The sequence below is a fragment of the Falco biarmicus genome, chromosome W (assembly GCF_023638135.1).
Source record: "Falco biarmicus isolate bFalBia1 chromosome W, bFalBia1.pri, whole genome shotgun sequence".
Taxonomy (NCBI): domain Eukaryota; kingdom Metazoa; phylum Chordata; class Aves; order Falconiformes; family Falconidae; genus Falco; species Falco biarmicus.
In genome coordinates this window covers 20,383,001-20,403,469 of record NC_079310.1, presented here as the reverse complement: position 1 = coordinate 20,403,469, position 20,469 = coordinate 20,383,001, and positions in this window count along the sequence as shown.

The window sequence follows — 20,469 nt, the reverse complement described above, 5'->3', positions numbered from 1 at the left end:
TCCTCCATGTCATCACCTAACATCTGGCATCTTGCTGCCTGACTGCTGGATGGATGGCTTGAACATGCATAGACCTGGTGCTGTCAGGAGCAAGGAGGACTTGCTTCTCCCTAAGGGATGGGAAGCAAGGAGCTAGACATGACAACAAGACCAGCAGGGTAGAGGCCTTGCCAGCCAGGGCCCAGTCCCACAATACCCAACCAAAGCAGACTCGAGAAGGGTAGCCAGGATCAACCAAAAGTCTACATCATCAGGCAATTTCATGATGATAGGGCAGGTCCGAGGTCAAGCCAGGAAGTGAGTCTGCAGCTCAGGATCCAGTTCAACAGGCAGCCATTTCCTGGCACAGTCATGGCTGTGGCTGAGCTGGAGACAGGCACTTCTACAACATAGCTCATGGCTGAGTTTAAATGGATCTCCTGGGCCCATGGGTGAAAACCTCAGTTGAGGCTAGTCAGGGCCATTAAGGCCTACTACTGCACTCAGGACCTTGACATGTGCCTGACTGCTGGACAGACTTCTTAGATGCAGCCAAGGTCAACCCACCACAGTAATATTAATGCATGCTGGAAGGTAGGTAGTAATAGTTACTCTATTGTTATTTGACATCTGTCGTGGTTTAACATCTCTGATTATACCACAACCTAAATCTGTGCCTTCATACATCACACCCAAGCCTTCTCTTCTTAAAGGTAGACAAACACATTTTTTTCAGACTCTCCTCAAATCATGTGCTACCTTTGTCACCAAAATTGTGAATAAAGAAAACTCCTTAACACCAATGTAGCATTAAGAAGCAGGCATTCCTTTATTGCAGCGCTGGATGCACGGAGGAACGTTCTGTCTAATGTGCATGCCGTATGTTTCATTCAAGAAAGATTATATAGTCCACACATGTTTATGCATTACATTTCTTGAAAAAATCATACGTATTATTCAATAAGCAGTACTATGTGAATTAAGCATCGTGCATGCTCCTTACAGGTATTTTAGAGTCTTTTAAGGGGTATGAAACAAAAGTTGACCCTATAGTTACAGCTGACTGAACACTGAACCTCAGTTTGCTTCCCTTATATGGACTGTCCATATTTATTTCGTTAGTTTCTTATACAACAGTCTCCTCAGCTACCGTACACTTCTTGGTTCTGGAGTTTGGAAGATTGCTTCTTTCCTGTCAGTTCCCAGTTTCTGCTGTCCTTGGGAAATCTCAAATCCCAGACAGAGCACAGTTTCTTTTCCTACTTGGGCTTTGCCCTTCAATACACGATATCCTCGTCCTAAGAAATCCAACAAGCTTGTAGTCATCTGCAAACATTCTCCCCAAGTTTCTGAAGCCAATAAAATATCATCCTCATACTGTAATATTACTCATGGATTTTCCTTTTTCCGCAATTCCAATTCCTTTGCCAGCTGATTGCCAAATATTGTTGGACTATTTTTGAACCCTTGTGGCAATACTGTCCAAGTAAGTTGAGTTTTGCATCCAGTGGTGGGGCTTTCCCATTCAAAGGGAAATATCGCCTGGCTACTTTTGTCTAGAGGTACACAGACGAAAGCATCCTTAGGATCAAGCACTGTAAACCATTTATGGTTTTCCTTTAAGGATGTCAGCAAGGTATATGGGTTAGTTACCACTGGATGAATGTCTTGAACAATCTGATCAAATGTCTTAAATCCTGAATTAATCTTTACTCCCCATTCAGTTTCTTTACTGGCAATATTGGAGTGTTGTATTCTGATTTGCATTTTACTAATAATCCATAATTTTAAATTTCAGTATTAACTCTTCCAATCCCTCCCTATCCTCCCACTTAATAGGATACTGGTTTTGCCTTACCGGTTTAGTTTTGGACTTTAAAAAGAATTCTTACCAGCTTGGCTGACTTGGATCAACATGGGATTCCACTAGCCCATACCAAAGGGGTTACTGCATCTTCTACTTCTTCAGGGATTTCTTCTTTTGATCTCTGTGTATTCTGTAAAGATAAAAATCTTTGCCTCCTGTAAGAGACTGTGTTGGTGAGACCCACCATTGCCACAGCAGATGTGTTGTCTCAACATTGCTATGGCAGGAAACTCATGCCATCACCACAGTGAATGATCTATACATTGTTAAGTCAGGAAGATAACACCACTGCCACCACAGAGATTTATCTATACATTGTTAAAGAAGGAAACTGACTGACGCCATGGAGCAACGGGGGAGGCTGATCCTGCAAAACTTAACCAAACCCCTGTGCGTGCACCCAGACCTGGGGTCAGGGTGATCAAGGTGCCTGGAGGCCCCTGAGGACCACCTGATAATGTTGGGCACATACACCATTCCCGGGTGGAAGGTGTGGTTAAGCAGAACAGCTTGTAACAACTCTATAAAAAATGGAACCAGCTAACAACGGATGGAATGCTGCCCCACCGGACTTGGAAACGAATCGGACTGTTGGGACACTGCAACTCCGGGGTGGTAGCTATTGCTGTGAACTCTTTCCTTCTTTCCTTCTTTCTTTCCTTCCTTTCTCTCTTTATCTCTTGCTTATTCTCCCTTTGCATTCGCGAATTTATTGTTGGGCAAATAAAGTTCCTTGGCTCTTGACTCCATTTTGAGTCTTAATTCTGTTCCCGAGAATACAAACAGAACCATGCTCCGGTCTCAGACTGGCAATGCGAGATTTTAATTGGCATCACGGATAGGGTTCTCGGTGAAACAGAAAGTGCCAGGTTCTTTATGAGAGACTCTTGTGTGTGTGTGCTTGAGATGTACCTCAGTACGAAGTGAGTGCGGAGTCCAGATCCACGGTTCTGTTTGTCCATGAGGAAAACAGCCGGAGAAGGAAAAAGCAATAGAATTGAACAAGAGACAAGTCTCTAAAGAAGTTTAAAAGTGTGACCTCCTGAGAGTGAAGGTGGGGGTAGTATTAGAGAATTTAAAGTGAGGCCCTTTCAGGACGAAATAACTCCTCTTTGGTGAAATGAGTGCCCACACTTCTACAGATGTTCGTGATGTTTCCCCCACTGAAGTATGGGGCGGAGATTTATATAACCTGGATGACTTTTTGGGAACCTATCATGCTTGCCCAGCTCCTCAAGGGCAAGAATGGGCAAAAACCCACTGGTTCCAACCACAGACTATAGTGGATAGGATCATGATATTGCAGAAGGAGTCTAAAGTTAGGCCTGGGAAGGGAAAATACATAATTTGTGCAGTTTTAGGAGCAAGTTTGGCAGCAGCCATGGAAGATAGGAGGCAAAGATTGTTTCAAGATGATGCCGAGTTAGATTCCTTGAAAATGGCAGTTAAAACACTGGGAGAGCAGTTAGAAGAGGCCAAACAGCTATTAGAGCAGGAGAGAAACCAGAATGCTTTGTTAAAAGAAACATTAAGAGAAGAATTGTGGAAAGGAAGTGACTCATTTGGGGAGGTGGAGTCGAAGTTAACAGAGAGAGGGTTTAGGCAAATATATCCCCAGGGGGATTTACAGAGAGCAAAAGAGGCATCAGAAAACCCTCCTCACATTTATCCCCTAGTCAAGACTGAGTATTTATATGAGACAGACAACTATACTTGTCCCCAAATTATTACTAAAGAGGCTTCATTTACAGTGACTGAGTTAGCAAAATTAAGGAAGGATTTTGAAAGGACTCCAAAGGAATCCGAAACAGAGTATGTTTGGAAAGTGTCCTTGTCAGGAGGAGATGGGATTTTGTTGTCAGAGAAGGAAGCAGAAGGATACTGGGGTCCAGGTGTGTTTTTAACTACTGGCAACCATTAGGCCCCATGGTCGTTAACACAGAGGGCAGCGTATTGAGCTGGAGGACTGAACCCTTTGGAGAGGGGAGACCCCCTAGCCATTAGAGGTATGATGGATCAGCTGGTAGAAAGTGTAAAAAAAGCAGCTTGTCTGCAGATGATGTATGACAGAAGGCTTGAATCTCGCCAGGGCTCTCCCATGATGATGCCTGTGGACCCAGAACAGATGACTCCTCTAATTTGAAGACTTCCTTGTAGAGAGCTTTATAGCAAGTGCTGTAGGCCACGATGCCTGTGAAGGACCTTGAAGGCTAAAGAAGAAAGAAAGTAAGATAAGGTTGGCTGAATGCCTGGAAGAAAAACGGGTTATGAAGCGAGGCCGGAGTGGCTGGCTGAGAACATGAAACTCACAGAGATAAGAAAGAAGAGAGAAAAAAAAATGCAAGAAGTTCAGTGCATTTGTATCTTAGTAATTAACCAATTATATGTAGCCAAGAAGTGTGTGAACAGTATTGATTAACCAATGATATTTTAGTACGTTGCGCGTGAACAGTGAACAAGGATATATAAGTGTGGGTTTTAGACTAATAAAGGGTCTTCTGGTCGGATTCAGGAGTCCATGTCTTAACCTCCTCACTTCCTGATTCTCCAAAACCCGTTGGGATCCAGCTACAGGGGAAGATACAATACATCTCCATATCAGACAGAGTTATGTGGGGGGATGTTGCCCAAGAGGTAATTAACTTTGGGAGAAAATATGGTCCCATTAGCGGATCCTGGCAAAGACCGGAAACGAGAGCCATATGAACTGCGGGAAAAGCTGAGGGATGGTTAGCACAGGCTCAGAGAAGTCAGAATTCTAGATCAGTCTGATTTACTGATCCTGGGAGAGGGAGACCCCTAAGCCGATGGGAATAGTGGCAGCTGGGGCTCCAGAGAGGTATTCCTCAGGATCTAATGGATGGGTTCCCGACCCAGAAATTGGAGAAACTTGTACAGATATGGTCAGGGCACGAAGTTAGTTTTGAGCCAACCCCTAGTGCCCCACCATCAATAGGCATCAGGGAAAAAGCTGATGAAGTAAAGAGGGTGATGGGTAACTAGATCCTCTGTCCCCCAAAGGTGTGTGTGTGGGAACGGAGGGTGGATTTTTATTAGGCAACTCACCTTAAATTTGAGAGGAGATTTAATGATTACAGTTGCTCTAGGAACACGGAAAAAACCAGTAACCTTTTTAATTGACACAGGAGCACAAATCACTGCACTGATGCAGAGTGAGGCAGAGTAATATGGAATTTTGACTTCATCTAAAAACCTAATTGTCTTAAATGCTTTAGGGAAAACTCAATCAGTACCTATGGCCTTGGTAACATTATGGTTGCCCGGGGAGGAAGACCCAGTTAGCACCAAGGTTGCAATAGGCCCTTTTCTGACAAATCTTTTGGGCATAGATATATTGAAGGGCAGACAGAGGTATGATACCCATGGTAATTCATGGTCCTTTGTCATTCCTCAGATCAGAGAATTAGCTGAAACGTTCTGGACAGAAGTGCGCCTGTTACAAGCAGCACCTACCCTCCTCCCTTCCAGGATGACTAATGTGAAACCTTATCCCTTGCTATTAGGGGCCCAGGAGGGGATAGCTCCTGTGATTGAGGATCTTAACAGGGCATTTTAACATTCACCCACTCCCCATACAATTCCCCAGTGTGGCCAGTGCATAAACCAAATGGGAGGTGGAGACTGACTGTAGATTATCGTTGATTTAATGCAAACACTGGTCCCTTGACAGCAGCAGTGCCTAATATAGCTGAGCTAATCTCACTCATTCAGGAACAGGCTCATCCGGTGATGGCCACAATTGATGTGAAAGATATGTTTTTCATGGTTCCCCTGCAAGAAGAGGACCATGATTGTTTTGCTTTCACATGGGAGGGACAACAGTATACCTTTACTTGCTTCCCTCAGGGATATAAACATTCTCCCACTTTAGCACATCATGCTTTGGCACAAGAATTAGCTCAAATTCTCTCAGAACCAGGAGTTAGAGTTTATCAATACATCAATGATATTTTGATAGGAGGGGATCAAATTATTCCAGTACAGGTGACACAGGGAAAGATTATATAGCACTTAGAGTCTCTGGAACTCCAGATTCCAGAGGAAAAGATACAAACTGCTGCAAATGAAGTTAAATTTTTAGGGATATGGTGGAGAGGAGGTTCAGCCTGTATTCCTCAGGACACCCTCTCAACACTAAAGCAGGTAAAAATTCCAGAAAATAAAAAGGAGCTGCAGCATGTCTTAGACTTACTGGTCTTTTGGAGAAAACACATCCCAGACTTTGCAATAATTGCATGGCTCTTATATGACCTGCTGCGAAAAGGAGCAGCTTGGGAATGGGCTCCAGCCCATGACGAAGCATTACAGCTTTTGGTGTTTGAAGCAAACACCCACCAGGCTTTGGGTCCTATTCACCCCACTGACCCTGTCCAGATTGAGTGGGGGTTTGCACACTCAGAATTGTCAATTCATTTTTGGCAAAAGGGACCAGAAGGTCCTACCCGCCCAATCGGATTTTACTCCAGGAGCTTTAAGGATGCTGAGAAACGATACTCTAATTGGGGAAAAAGGACTGTTTGTAGTGAGTGTTGCTCTCAGAGAAGCAGAGCGAACCATACACCAACAGCCTATAGTTTTAAGGGGACCTTTTAAGGTAATTAAACCTGTGTTAGCAGGAACTCTTCCCCCTGATGGGGTGGCCTAAAGAGATACTGTGAGAAAATGGTATGCTAAGATTGAACATTATTGTAGTGTCTTTACTGTCACTGAAGGCACCCCTAAACAGTTAAATATCCAAAAGGAAGTAACAAATCCCCTGGAGGAGGATACCCCTTCCCCTTCTGTGATAAAAATCACTCCTGCTTTTTTGGAGGAGTTGCAGAATGTGTGGTTTACAGATGCCTCTGCTAAGAGAGAGGGTAAACAATGGAGATCCCGAGCTGTAGCTATTAATGTAGATGATGACAGGGAAATCATTACTGAAGGTGAGGACAGTGCCCAAGTGGGAGAGTTAGTGGCAGTGTGGAGTGTGTTTAATAGTGAGGAAGGGGCTAAGACTCCGGTGTACATTTACACTGACTCATTTGCAGTGTTCAAAGGATGCACAGAATGGCTCCCTTTTTGGGAACAGAATAACCGGGAAGTAAACCGAGTGCCAGTGTGGCAAAAGGAGAAGTGGCAAAACATTATAGATATTGCCAAACGTGGGGATTTTGCAGTAGCATGGGTGCCGTCCCACCAGGAAAGGGGTACTCTGGCAGGTGAATGGAATAATAGAGCAGATGAGCTGGCCAGAATTGCCCCTTTGCAGCAGGAAAATCAAACCAGGGAAAACTGGGACAGACTTTTGGAATGGCTACATGTTAAGTGTGGTCATTCAGGGTCTAATGTTTTATACAAAGAGGCACATGCCAGAGGTTGGGCTGTCACTTGGGAATCTTGCAAACCTGTATTTCAGCTTGTGAACAATGCAGACTTCGACTAGAGCGACACTTCATGGAAGATTCCCCCCTTCATTTGAGAGATAAAAAGTGTCTCTGGGAAACTTGGCAGATAGATTATATCAGACCTTTCTGAAGGTCAGAGGGGAAGCAGTGTGTATTAGTAGGCGTGGAAGTGATTTCTGGCCTAGTTCAAGCCGGAGCGTTTACATGAGCAACTGGGGAAAATACAGTGCGAGCCCTGAAAATTTGGTTTAGTTTCCTCCCAAAACCTGATTCCATTCAGTCAGACAATGGCAGTCATTTTACTGCTGACAAAGTGCAGGAGTGGGCGAGGCAAGAGGGAATCAAGTGGGTATTCCACACCCCATATTATCCCCAAGCTAATGGCATAGTAGAACGAACTAATGGACTCTTAAAACAATTTCTGAAACCTCACAAGCCACATTGGGTGGAACGCCTTTAGGATACAGTTACCCGAGTTAATGATTGCTGGGGAATAAATGGATGTCCCTGACTGAATGCCTTTTGTCCTAAACCCCCTACTTTGACCCCAAAGTCTCAGACTCTCAGTACTCCCGGAGAACGAGTTTTTTCTCCTGGACAGCCTGTGTTGGTAGAAATGCCAGCCATTGGAGCTGTTCCTCTCGTGCTCACTGAACCTCTTAATAAATATGCTTGGAAAGCCAAAGATGCTCATGGAAAAGAATATAAAATCAACACCAGGTGGATTACTCCATCCTTCTAATAATAATTTGCTTCCGGTTCCTTTGAATGAACCGAGTCTGTTTTTCTTTTCCAAGTGAGGACTCTGGAGCCTACCTGAAAAAAAAAGAAAAACCCATATGAAGCTGCTGATTGTCTGTGTGGCTTCATCAGTATTTTCCTTGTTAATAATTTTAGGATGTTTGGCATACCATTGCAGACATTGTTTTGGTCGACCATTGTCGCCATGTTTAATATCCAGGGAAACTCCTGTGCCCCCCTCACTCTCAGAGGGTGGCAAAAAGAATTTATAGCTTTAGGCCAGCAGGTGGCTGATGTTTTTAATCTGACTAATTATTGGATATGTGGGAGTCCTTTAGGATTTAAAGATTGGCCATGGACATCAAAACCACTATCCCCAAAATGGCTCATGAGTAATCTGAGTGACATAACCATTGGTAATAACTCATTCTATTGGAATGAAGAGATAAACCCATGGAAAATCCAAGTTCCCGAAAAAGGAGAATACTATCTTAATTGGAACAACAGCAATGGAGGTTTTGTGCATCACAGTGTGTGTATTGGACATTTAAATATGAAAATCATTGTATTATTCCAGGCTGTCAACCCATTAGTTGTTCAACTTATAACCACTCTCTTCATGTCAAGGATGACATGTTATGGTGTTTGTATAGCAACACCACCAATGAAAAACTTATCCCTCGTAGGCTAAGTTGGGCATGGGTCAATGAAGCTGGACATAAAAAACTATCTAATAACTTTTGGTCTAGTGGCAATCTCACTGGAGCTAAGGTATTGAGGGAATCTGACCCCTTGACTTGTGCCATCAGTGGCATAACTAACCAAACAGTAACCATTAAGTGTAACTATACTAATCTGGTAGGAGCATGGAAATGTGATTTTTGGATTAAAGGGAAAAAGGCAAATAATCGAATTAAGCACCCTTTGGGCTTAAAAAATACTATTTAGTTTGAAACTCCTTGTAATTCCAATTTAAGGCGCAAAGGGGATGGAGCATTTATAAATGGAACTTGGGCCTGAAAAGGTCATTATTGGATTTGTGGTCATCATGCTTATCGAAAATTACTAAATAATTGGAGTTGAACATGTTATGTGGGTTATATAAGCCCTTTTATTTCCTGCTACCAGAGGAAAATGAAGACAGTTTGGGAGTTAGGATATATAATGACCTTAATCAATATCAGCAGTCCATTGACACTTCTATAACAGATGGTAGTGATCAAACCTGGGGCCAAGAGAAGTGGACCCCTCAACATATCATACAACACTATGGACCTGTCACCTGGAACCCCAATATATGGCTCAGCAATGCTCGAGAACCTATCTATAATCTAAACCACATTATTTGATTGCAAGCTGTCCTGGAGATCATTACTAACGAGACAGCCCATGCCCTTGACCTATTGGCAGATCAGGCTACACAAATGCGAACGGCAATATTGCAGCATCGCATGGTTCTCAATTACCTGCTAGCTGAAGAAGGAGGTGTTTGTGGTAAACTAAATGATTCTAATTGCTGCTTAAAAATTGATGATAGCGGCAAAATTGTTAAACAGATTACTGCAGGAATACGAAAGCTGGCCCATGTTCCTGTCCAGACATGGAAAGGCTGGGACATTTACATGTTTTCCTGGCTCCCTGGCGGTCCATGGGTTAAGTGAATCCTATTTTATTTGTTATGTGGTCTTGCCATGCTGATGTTTTTACCATGTATCATTCCATGTTTTATACATTTGTTTCAACATGTTGTAGCTAAGATGCAATTTATAACTACTGTCTCACCTGATGGTCTTAAACAAATTCATGCTGTGCACCGAACTGCACCATCAGTAATACAGATTGTATAGTGTTATTGTTTATTTTCTTTTACCTAAATTCGTGACAGAAGTTTCTACACCCAGATGGTACATGCACATTAAGCTAAGGGGGCGTGAAAATATGTTTTCCTACTGTGTATCCTTAACCCGACTTTGGCAGAGCAGGGCAGCAGACCATGTGGACCATGAGGACTGCAATCGCTTTGCTTTGTGTTGTCTTGGCTAAGGCCTCCTTTACAAGTATTGAGTACAGAGTAAGTAGCTCCTGTGTCTACCAAAAATTCTATCTCATCATTCCCCAGCCTTAATATAACCAGGGGTTCAGCTGGGGGTGACTCCTTTGGTCCCCTTCAGGACTCATCATCTAATGTCATCAACTTAATGGCCTGCGAAGCAGAATCCAAGTTCCCAGCCTGAGGGCATTCTTCTTCCAGTGTCCCTTTTCCTTACAGATTGCACATTGGTCCTCTGCCATCTGGGGTTGTATAGGTTGTGTGAAAGGAGATAACCTGCCATTTTCCCTGCTTCTTCCCATCCCCTGGTACCCTCTTCCTCTAGCAATTCCCATTGGAGCCCTTGTCAGGGCAGCAATTAACCTTCCTTCTCTCAAATTTTCTCTTCTAATCTGTCATGTCTCCTCTTTTTCTTGATTATTAAAACCAGTCCATGCTACTTCCAGCATTTTTCCCAGATCCCTTGAATCTGTCTCTTCTAACTATTGAAGTTTCTTTCTTGTATCTGGGGATGATTGCCCTATAAAAATAGAGATCAATTGTATAGCTTCATCTGGATTATCTGGATCTAGATTAGTATATTTTTTAGCAGTTAGTTTTAACCTTTCCATAAAAGCTGATGGTGATTCATTCGGCTCCTGTTTCACTTCATACAATTTGGACCAATTGATTGCCTTTGGCATAGCATGTTGAATGCCAAATAATATCCATCTTTGATATCTTGTTAATAACTCTTGCAGTCCCTGTTGGTTTGGGTCCAACCTTGAATCTATAGAGGGGCAATTCTGATCCACTGTCCCCTGTAAGTTACCAGTAGCATGTATTCCTTCTACTTGCTTCCTTGTGGTATTTGATACCATTTTCTTCTCAGTCCCATCTATGTGTCTAATATCACCTGTAAATCATTCCAGTCTGGATCCTGAGTTCTAATTATAGTTTCAATTACTTTCACCACTCTTTCTGGACCCTCCCTATATATGCCTGCAGTCTCCTCCCATGATCTTAAATCTATAATTGAGAATGGTACTTTAACCATCACTGGCCCGTTATTCCCAACTGCTTGATAAAGGGGAGACTGAAAAACTTCTCCCTCTTGTCGTCCTCTAGTTCTACCTGCTATTGGACTAAATCCTTCCGATCCATATCTTCCCTCTCTCTCGCTCCTGCCCTCTCCTCCTTCATCCAAGTTCCTACCCAGATTCTCATCAAGATCTCTTGATCTTTGACTAGGAGCCACCATAAATTCTAAATCTTCCTCTTCTTCCCTATCATATTTGAAACGCCTTTTTCCAATGCTACAAGCTGAATGACAATGTTTCAAATTTTTCCCTTTCCCTTCTTTTTTCAAGGCTAAACCCATAGGTTCTTGTGGCATTATCCCACACTCTTTATGCCATTCTGGACGATTTCTTAATGTGAAAAATAAACCTACATATGAGAATTCAAACCATTTTCCCTCTCGTCTGCAAAATAACATGAATTGCAATATGGTGTTGTATCTTAAAGTTCCATTCTTTGTCCATTTTTCTTGGTCATCAAGGGTATACATTGGCCACCAATGATTACAATATTCTATGAGTTGTTTCTGAGTGAGAAGACTTCCCCCCACCTTTCCCCAATGCTTCAATAAACATCTGTTGTGGTTTAACCCCAGCCAGCAACCAAGCACCATGCAGCCACTTGCTTATTCCCCCTCACCCAGAGGGATGGGGAGGAGAATCAGAAAGGAATGTAAAACTCAGGGGTTGAGATAAGAACAATTTAATAAGTAAAGCAAAAGTCGAGCACGCAAGCAAAACAAGTCAAGGAATTCATTCACTACTTTCCATCAGCATGCAGGTGTTCGGCCATCTCCAGGAAAGCTGGGCTCCATCACGTGTAATGGTTACTCAGGAAGACAAATACCATAATGCCAGATATCCTCTCCTTCCTTCTTCTTCCCCCAGTTTATATACTCAGCGTGATGTCATATGGTATGGAATACCTCTTTGGCTAGTTTGGGTCACCTGTCCTGGCTGTGTCCCATCCCAATTTCCTGTGCCTCTCCAGCCCTCTCACTGGCAGGGCCCAAGAAACCAGAAAGTCCTTGACTTAGTATAAACATCACCCAGCAACAACCAAAACCGTCAGTGTGCTATCAACATTGTTCTCACATCAGAGCCAAAACAGCACTGTACTAGCTACTAAGAAGAAAATGAACTCTATCCCAGCTGAAATAAGGACAACATCCCAAGGGAGATTTCTTTAAAATATCACCATCAACAAATTGAACTGTTCCCATGATAATAAACACAGATTACAATAAACAACAAAACACCTTAGACAGGACAATACAAAAAGCCAAGACAATTCACTCACACATACGTTCTTACAAAATTTTCATCTTTAAATGAAATCCAAGTCTTAATATCCAATACTGTTCTGAGATCAAAACCACAGTTTTACACAGTGGGACTCTAACCCACAATTACTAAACCAAAACCACAGTTGTGCACAAAATCATTCCACAGACTTTCATCTAGCAGAACTATAACCTTTTTTTAGGCACCTTTAAATCCCAACCCTGTGGAGCTTTTCTCCGTGCCTTACAGGTAGGCAACCACCCTTTTCCTGTTTCAAGAAAGGAATGCCTTTACCTTCCAGCGGTCTTGCTCAGAGTCTGTGGATTAGAGGTTCTCCCAGAGAATCCCTCAGTGCCAGCTGTAGGTCCTGTGATCCTGCAGATCCATCAAAATTCAGAAGCAGAGTCCCATCTGGGTTGCCAAAACTGTCACCAAGATCAGGAATAAGAAAAATTCTTAACACCAATGTAGTATATAAGAAGCAGGCATTCCTTTATTGCAGTGCTGGATGCGTGTTAGGTGGAACAATCCACCCTGACCATCTTGGCAGCACTCCACTGAATTCGCTCCAGTATGTTAGCAGCTGTCTTGTACTGGGGAGCCCAACACTGGATACTATACTCCAGACGCAGAGTATTCCTCTCTATTTGGCACTTGCGAGAACTCATTTGAATAGCAGGTTTGACCAGATGCTCTCCAGAGGTCCTTTTGAGTTTAGATTGGTCTAGGATTCTATATGTCTACATAATATATTTAAGCACACATAAACTGTGATGATTTTCATACAACATAGAACATGGAGTAATATACCATAATTAAATATTTTTATTTGGAAGGGATAGGAGACATTGCATGAGAACTCCACAGCTAATGGATAGCTGCGCAGAGCATAAGCTATAGATATAAAATTATTAAATTTCAGCATAACTTAAAACAAGAATTCAAAGCTATGACTGCCATTTGATACCTCTGAATATCATTTTTCTAAAAATGCTTTCTTTGTTTTCCTCCTGCAATTTGAGATCTACACTATAACTTAACTGGATACAGTTATTTAAAGACAGTTGTAGGGTCTAACTTAGGTAGTGTTTAGAAAAATCCAGTATCAAAAGTTCAACCCAATACCACAATTAGTGCAAGGTACTTATACAAGTTACATAAATATTCTTATGTTAGATGTTGCTAGAGCAGCAATTTCAAAAGCAAGAACCGGACAAAGTCAATTTAATTCCATGTTAACTCTTATGCCCATAGCTACAAATTAAGTTAAATAGGTTCACAACTAAAAGTCTTGGGAATTTTTGTATTATACATCTACCCTTGAATAAAGCCTGATTCTTGAAAGTAATGACAAATACACACTTGACTGAAGATTTTGTTCCTAACCAGTTCTATTTGGTAAGACCCTTAGATTCTAAATTTTAGGTGCAAAAAACACCGAGCACAAAATACACAACCATTAGTTATGTGACATGCTTACAAGAGAAGGATTATTATCAAACATCCTCTATAACATACTGATGTGCTATTTCACATCAAAGTGGAAAAGGTTTTTTAGAAGTCTCATTTTCAGTAGTAATAGGTGCTCACTACAAGGAGACTATTTTTACATACTTGCATGATAGTATGAAGCTATCAATAAAGAGCTTCACTTAATACTGTATCCAGTTCTGGACTTCCCAGTTCAAGAGAGACAGAGAAGTACTGGAGAGGGTCCAGGGGAGGGCTATGAATATGATGAGGGGACTGGAGCATCTCCTTTATGAGGAAAGGCTGAGAGAACTGGGCTTTGTTCAATCTGGAGAAGAGAAGACTGAGAGGGGATCTTATCAATGTTTACAGATATCTTAAGGGCAAGTACCAAGAGGATGGGGCCAGGCTCTTTTCAGTGGTGCCCAGTGACAGGACAAGGGGCAATGGGCACAAACTGAAATGCAGGAAGTTCCTTCTGAAATGAGGAATAACTTCTTTACCTTGAGGGTGACACAGCACTGGAACAGGCTGCCCAGAGAGGTTGTGGAGTCTCCTTCTCTGGAGACATTCAAAACCTACTTGGACGCGATCCTGTGCAACCTGCTCTAGGTGAACCTACTTTAGCAGGGGGGTGGACTAGGTGATCTCCAGAGGTGCCTTCCAACCCTGACAATTCTGTGATTCTGTGAATAGATCCAACTCACAAGAAAGATTCCCAAATAATAGATTACTTAACAAGATTTAGCCCTAGGTTTTCACAATCCTTTCTGAGACAGAAATTAATAAATATAATTTAAAGAACAAAGGTTGGTGCAAGGCTAGGTTTGGCCAGGAGGCTAGGGTTTGAAGGTTCACAGTAAGATACTCATCCTGCTGTACCAGATGCTGAGCTGAGAAGAGAGTAACACTGTGAAGAAAGTCTTTTGGGAATCTGCCTGGATGTGAAGGGATTGCTCCACAGACTCTAAATGATATAACAGCCTCTTGGTCCAACTGCTGAGAAAATACATGGCTAGAGATTTCCTGGGGAACAGGCTCTCAGTGCACTCAAACCTAGACAGGGGGCAGCAGGGACATCAACCTAGGAAGAGCAGCAGGAACACTTGATCCCATGGTTGATGATGTCTGGACATAAGACTCTGACCACAGACCAGAGGCAAAACAAGCATAACCACTAGCAGAGACACAGACTGGCCTGCCTGACCACAGGGAGGAGACAATTTGGCTCAGTATTATTGCTCCACACCAGCCCTGGCAGGAGGAACTAAGTCATCTTAATCTGGTTCCTGCAATCAGGGCTGTCACCAGAGACCTCTCCAACAGGGCAACAAAGCTGGTGAAGGGTCTAGAAAACAAGTCTTATGAGGAGCAGCTGAGGGAACTGGGGTTGTTTAGTCTGGAGAGGAGGAGACTCAGGGGGGATCTTATCACTCTCTACAACTACCTGAAAGGAGGTTGTAGGCAGGTGGGGGTAGGTCTCTTCTCCAAGATAACAAGGGACAGGACAAGAGGAAACGGCCTCAAGTTATGCCGGGGGAGGTTTAGATTGCATATTAGGAAAAAATTCTTCACTGGAAGGGTGATCAAGCATTGGAACAGGCTTCCCAGGGAGGTGGTGGAATCACCATCCCTGGAGGTGTTTAAAAAACCACATAGATGCGGTGCTTAGGGACATGGTTTAGTGGTGAGCTTGGTAGTCCTGGGTTAACAGTTGGACTTAATGATCTCAAAGGTCTTTTCTGACCTAAATGATTCTATGATTCTAACAGCCACTCAGCCTAACTGGAGCCCTCAAAGAGGTAAGCAGAGACTACAACCATCAAGAGAGAACAGTCTGGAAAATAGGAGGGGAAGCATCTGTTCGCTACTCCAAAAGAACTTAGGAGAGCTGCAATGCCTCAATGTCTCTTCTCTCAGTGCTTTGAACTCCAATCCTCATTATCACCACCAAGGCCACTGCTACTGTATCTATATCTCCCCCTTACCCCTTATCTGAACAACAAGAGACAAGAACACAAACACAAAAACAACTCTACAATAAGACAAGGGGGGGAGATGAAGATGGGGAAAGGAGAAAAGGACATGCTGATTGGTCCTCTCAGCATGATAATAGGGAAGTGAGGTTGAGAGAAGGCTATAACTTCCTCCCTCTTTTCCTGGAATCCTAAGGTTAATGGTCCAGGTGAAAATATGTGTGCCCTAGTGCTGGGGAATGGGGGGGAAGAGATATATGGGCATGCATGTCTGTGGGGAGGGAGAGAGAAGTGCCATGTGGGTGCACAAGAACTTTCTCCTTTGCTTCTGTTGCTGCTAAGGGAGAGAGGGGAAAGGGAGATGTTGTGCATAGGGCATGTTGAGGCTTTGCCCATCCTTGTGGGAGGTAAGGAGCCTTTCCTTTCTGTGGTCAGCAGCTGTTCTGTCTTGTCTGAAAATGAGTAAGGTCCTCCAAGGCAACTGTGGAGGAGATCAATTTTTCTCACTGTCTCTCTGTGACTGTAGGCAGAAAGGCTCCTTGATAAGATATTGCTGAGCAAATCAAGTTAAACCACGAAACATGTATATACTGTTTATTCTGTGCGTGTATACACACACACACTGACATGCGGAATTAGACTCTATAACTCAAAAGTTATAAAGTAGGTATGTTTATTGCGCGCAGATGCACAGGGGATCGCTCCTCCACAAGCGTGCATGCTCGAAGTGACGAACCATCTCACATTTATACAATAAAACAAATGAACATTCAACTAACGCCTATACATATTCGTTACCTAAACCCACTTACTCTCGCTTCGTATGTTAATTAGCTTACCAGTCCTTTGCCTGGAATGTGGTGGTCTTGCAGATTTGTAGGTGATTCATGTTCTTGTGACCATCTGATCTTCTTCAGCAAGAAGCCTTAGCACTCCCTCCCTCTAGATAGCATTGGAATATCTCTCATCCTTTTCTCATTCTTTTTTAAAATAGCCCCTTTGTTAGAGGAAGAAGGGCAGGCGTCTCCCCTTTGTTAGAGGAAGAAGGGCAGGCCTCTCCTCAAAACTGTAGGCGTCTCCTCAAGGCTGTGTGCCTATGTGACCAGACACCGCACCCATGACTAGTCACCATACCCACATTCCTTGAGCAGACATATACAATCACAATCGATGTCCATTGTCCCCTTTTCACACTATTTCTCCATATCAGTCCCCCCTTTTCTATCAAACTAAGTAAATTCTTTTACTTAAGCAGTCTTCCCGAATGATATAAAGCATCATACATAAGCGTTACCCTTTTAAACATTCTCCAAACCCACAAATATAACATAATGGTTAGTATTAAGGAAATTCCTAAACTGATCAATAAGATCACAATGGGGTGTACCATAGTGTTAAGAATTCCTGTTGCAGAAGGTGACCAGCCAAAGAGAGTATCCCACCAATTATGGTTTCCATCAAGAAATCATTTACATATTCATTACAATTCCAGGAATTCATTTACATATTTCGCTCCTGCGCAATGTCCGTCTGGGGGTCTTCAGGATGAAGATCAGGAGTCTTCCTCCAGTGAACCTTTTTTTACCTTCTTGTTTCTGCGCAGACTCTGTTCCTCGATAGGCTAATGAGCATGATTCAAATTCCTTGTTTAGGTAGCGTTATATACACAACAGAAACATAGGACCAGATGGCCCTTATAAAGATAACGAATCCAAGGACCTTGTGTCTAGTACATCCGTGGTGCTGACACTAAGGGTCTTGGTGTATTCATCATGTTGACAATAAGGGCCCTTGAACACCTTTCAACTTTGGATAATTATATATAAGCACATTATTTTCTAAAAAAGTAGTATACCATTCATCACTCATTGTACGTAGCTCATTATTCAATCCCCCCTGTTCTAAAAACTATCATTATGCTCTCTGATCATTGTTCGACAGCATCAAACAGAACACTGAAGTAATAAGGAGTATGTATTTGCCAATCTATTCCCAATACTGTACACACTTGTTGTACTATTTTGGCACAAAAGTGTGAGTGTCTATTGAAAGAGATTGTTGCCGGAACCCCAAAGCGGGGGATAATTTCATTAAACAATCCCTTCGTTACCTCTCTTGCTTCATTTGTTCGACAAGGAAAGGTTTTTGGCCAACCTGAAAACAAATCAGACATAACTAATAAATATTGGTACCCCCCTTTTCTTGGGAGTTCGGAAAATCAGCTTGCCACTGTTGTCCAGAATAATTCCCTCTACTAATGTTCCCTAGTTTTATTTTATTCGCTGTATTGGGATTATTGCGTAAACACCGCTCAACGCCTACTGGGTTGCATCCAACAGCGGAGCTCAAGATTCTTCTTGGTGGCAAACACAGAGGCCAACCCAGTCTTGCCCTTGACTATGGTAGGAGGCACCTGACCAACCTTATTCCTTGTACTTCGTTGTCAATGCAGAGTTTCATCTGCACATCCCATAACAAGTCACTGTCATGGCAAAACACACAGATTTACATTAGTAGAACTACTACAGAGTGTATTTTATTTCAGTTTTTCTGCCAATATCCCCACAGCCTTGCTGACCAAGGGATATTGTTTTTATCTGAACTGGGCAAGCCTCCCCCTTATCATTTTTACTGTAACAGGTAAAGCATTTTTCACCTTTTATTTTCAGATACACCTGGTTAAAAATTTCCTTTACTTCAGGGAGGTCCTCTTTTCTGTTGAATTAAAGATAAGCTCGATATTTCAATTACTTGATCATTTTTAACTTTTAGTTTCATTTCTCCTTCTTTAAACGTCTAGATGTTCTAATAAATCTCATCCCAACAAAGATTTTGATGAATTTGGCATTCTTATTTGTTTTCTTAGTTTGTACTTTAAAGGTTTCAGGATGCTTTCCTGGTGGCCAGCAGCTCCCACAACTGTAACAATTATTTTTTTTACTGAAGTTTCAATCATGCTTACCTAGTAACTGGAACCTTTATCTAGTCCTATTGATACAGAGAAATAGTGTGAAATGGGGACAATGGACACCGACTGTGATTGTATATGTCTGCTCAAGGAATGTGGGTATGGTGACTAGTCATGGGTGCAGTGTCTGGTCACATAAGCACACAGCTTTGAGGAGACGCCTACAGTTTTGAGGAGACACCTACCCTTCTTCCTCTGACAAAGGGGCTATTTATAAAAAGGATGAGAAAAGGATGAGAGACATTCCAATGTTATCTAGAGGGGGGGAGTGCTAAGGCTTCTTGCTGGAGAAGATCAGATGGTCACAAGGACATGAATCACCTACAAACCTGCAAGACCACTACATTCCAGGCAAAGGACTGGTAAGCTAATTAACATACGAAGCGAGAGTAAGCGGTTTAGGTAACAAATATGTATAGGCGTTAGTTGAATGTTCATTTGTTTTATTGTATAAATGTGAGATGGTTCGTCACTTCGGGCATGCACGCTTGTGGAGGAGCGATCCCCTGTGCATCTGCGCACAATAAACATACCTACTTTATAACTTTTGAGTTATAGAGTCTAATTCCGTACGTCAGTTTGGCGAGCCAGGCAGGAGGATTTCTGCTCGGCTGAGGGACCAGCTGCGGAGCGGACGCTCCTAGGCACACCCCGGGAGATTTCCTCGGAGGAGCCTCCTCTTCTCAGCTGTTCACCCGGGAGCAGAAGAGAAACCCCTGGATCCACGGATAAAACGGTATGTTTAGAAACGGGGCAGCTGGTGAGACGCACGGAGACGTCTGGCGCGCAGCGTAGTCCCCAGGAGGAAAGGTACCTTGGGAGGGGGTTTGCTGACCAAGGGGTGGCCGCTAGCGATCTTGAGGGCAGATCGAGCAAACCCGAGGTTACTGCCATTCCTAAAAGCCCAGAGGCCTCGTGACAGAAAGCGGGGGGTGGGATGGAATAAGGCAGAATCTCACAGGAACAAGAGGGACCTCATAGCAAAAGTAAAATGGAAACTTTTGCGTAGGAAAAAAAAAAAAGAAAAAAAAAGAAAAAAAGAAGAAAAGAAGAAAAGAAAAAAAGAAAAAAAAAAAAAAGGGGGAAGCTAAAAACTTCCTTTAGGTTGTCTTAAGAATTGGGGAATTCCTAGAATGTAACAACTGAAATAGCGCTCTGTGTCTTGTATGTTCTATGTGTTGTCTTGTTACATGTTCAAACTTGGAGTTATGAAATGTATGCTGAAAAATAATAATATTCTGGTAATTCTAGGCAAATAGCGGAAAACTTAACACTCTGCATAAGACCAGGAAAAATTTGGGTTTTTGTTTGTTGTTTGTTTTTTGGCAATTGCTCATTGAAATGCATACTTTGTGAACTGTCAGCGTTCCTAAAAGTTGTACATAAGTGCATGGTACCGTATAACATATTGCTTGTGTGACTGAGGGCTGCCCGGAGAGTGTGAATGGTGTGATTGAGATGCGCATTTTGATTTTCCGTGTATAGCTTAATTATTTTGACTGAATGTGAGTGCAAGAGTGCTTGAGACAGGCGTTTGAGTGCAATACGAGTAAGGAGCTCTATCCGCGTTTCTGACCTTGGGTGGCTAAGGCGGCCGGAGAAAAACAAAGTAATTCAAATTGCGAAATAGGAAATGGAAGGAGTAAGCCCTGTGAAAAATCACCCTTG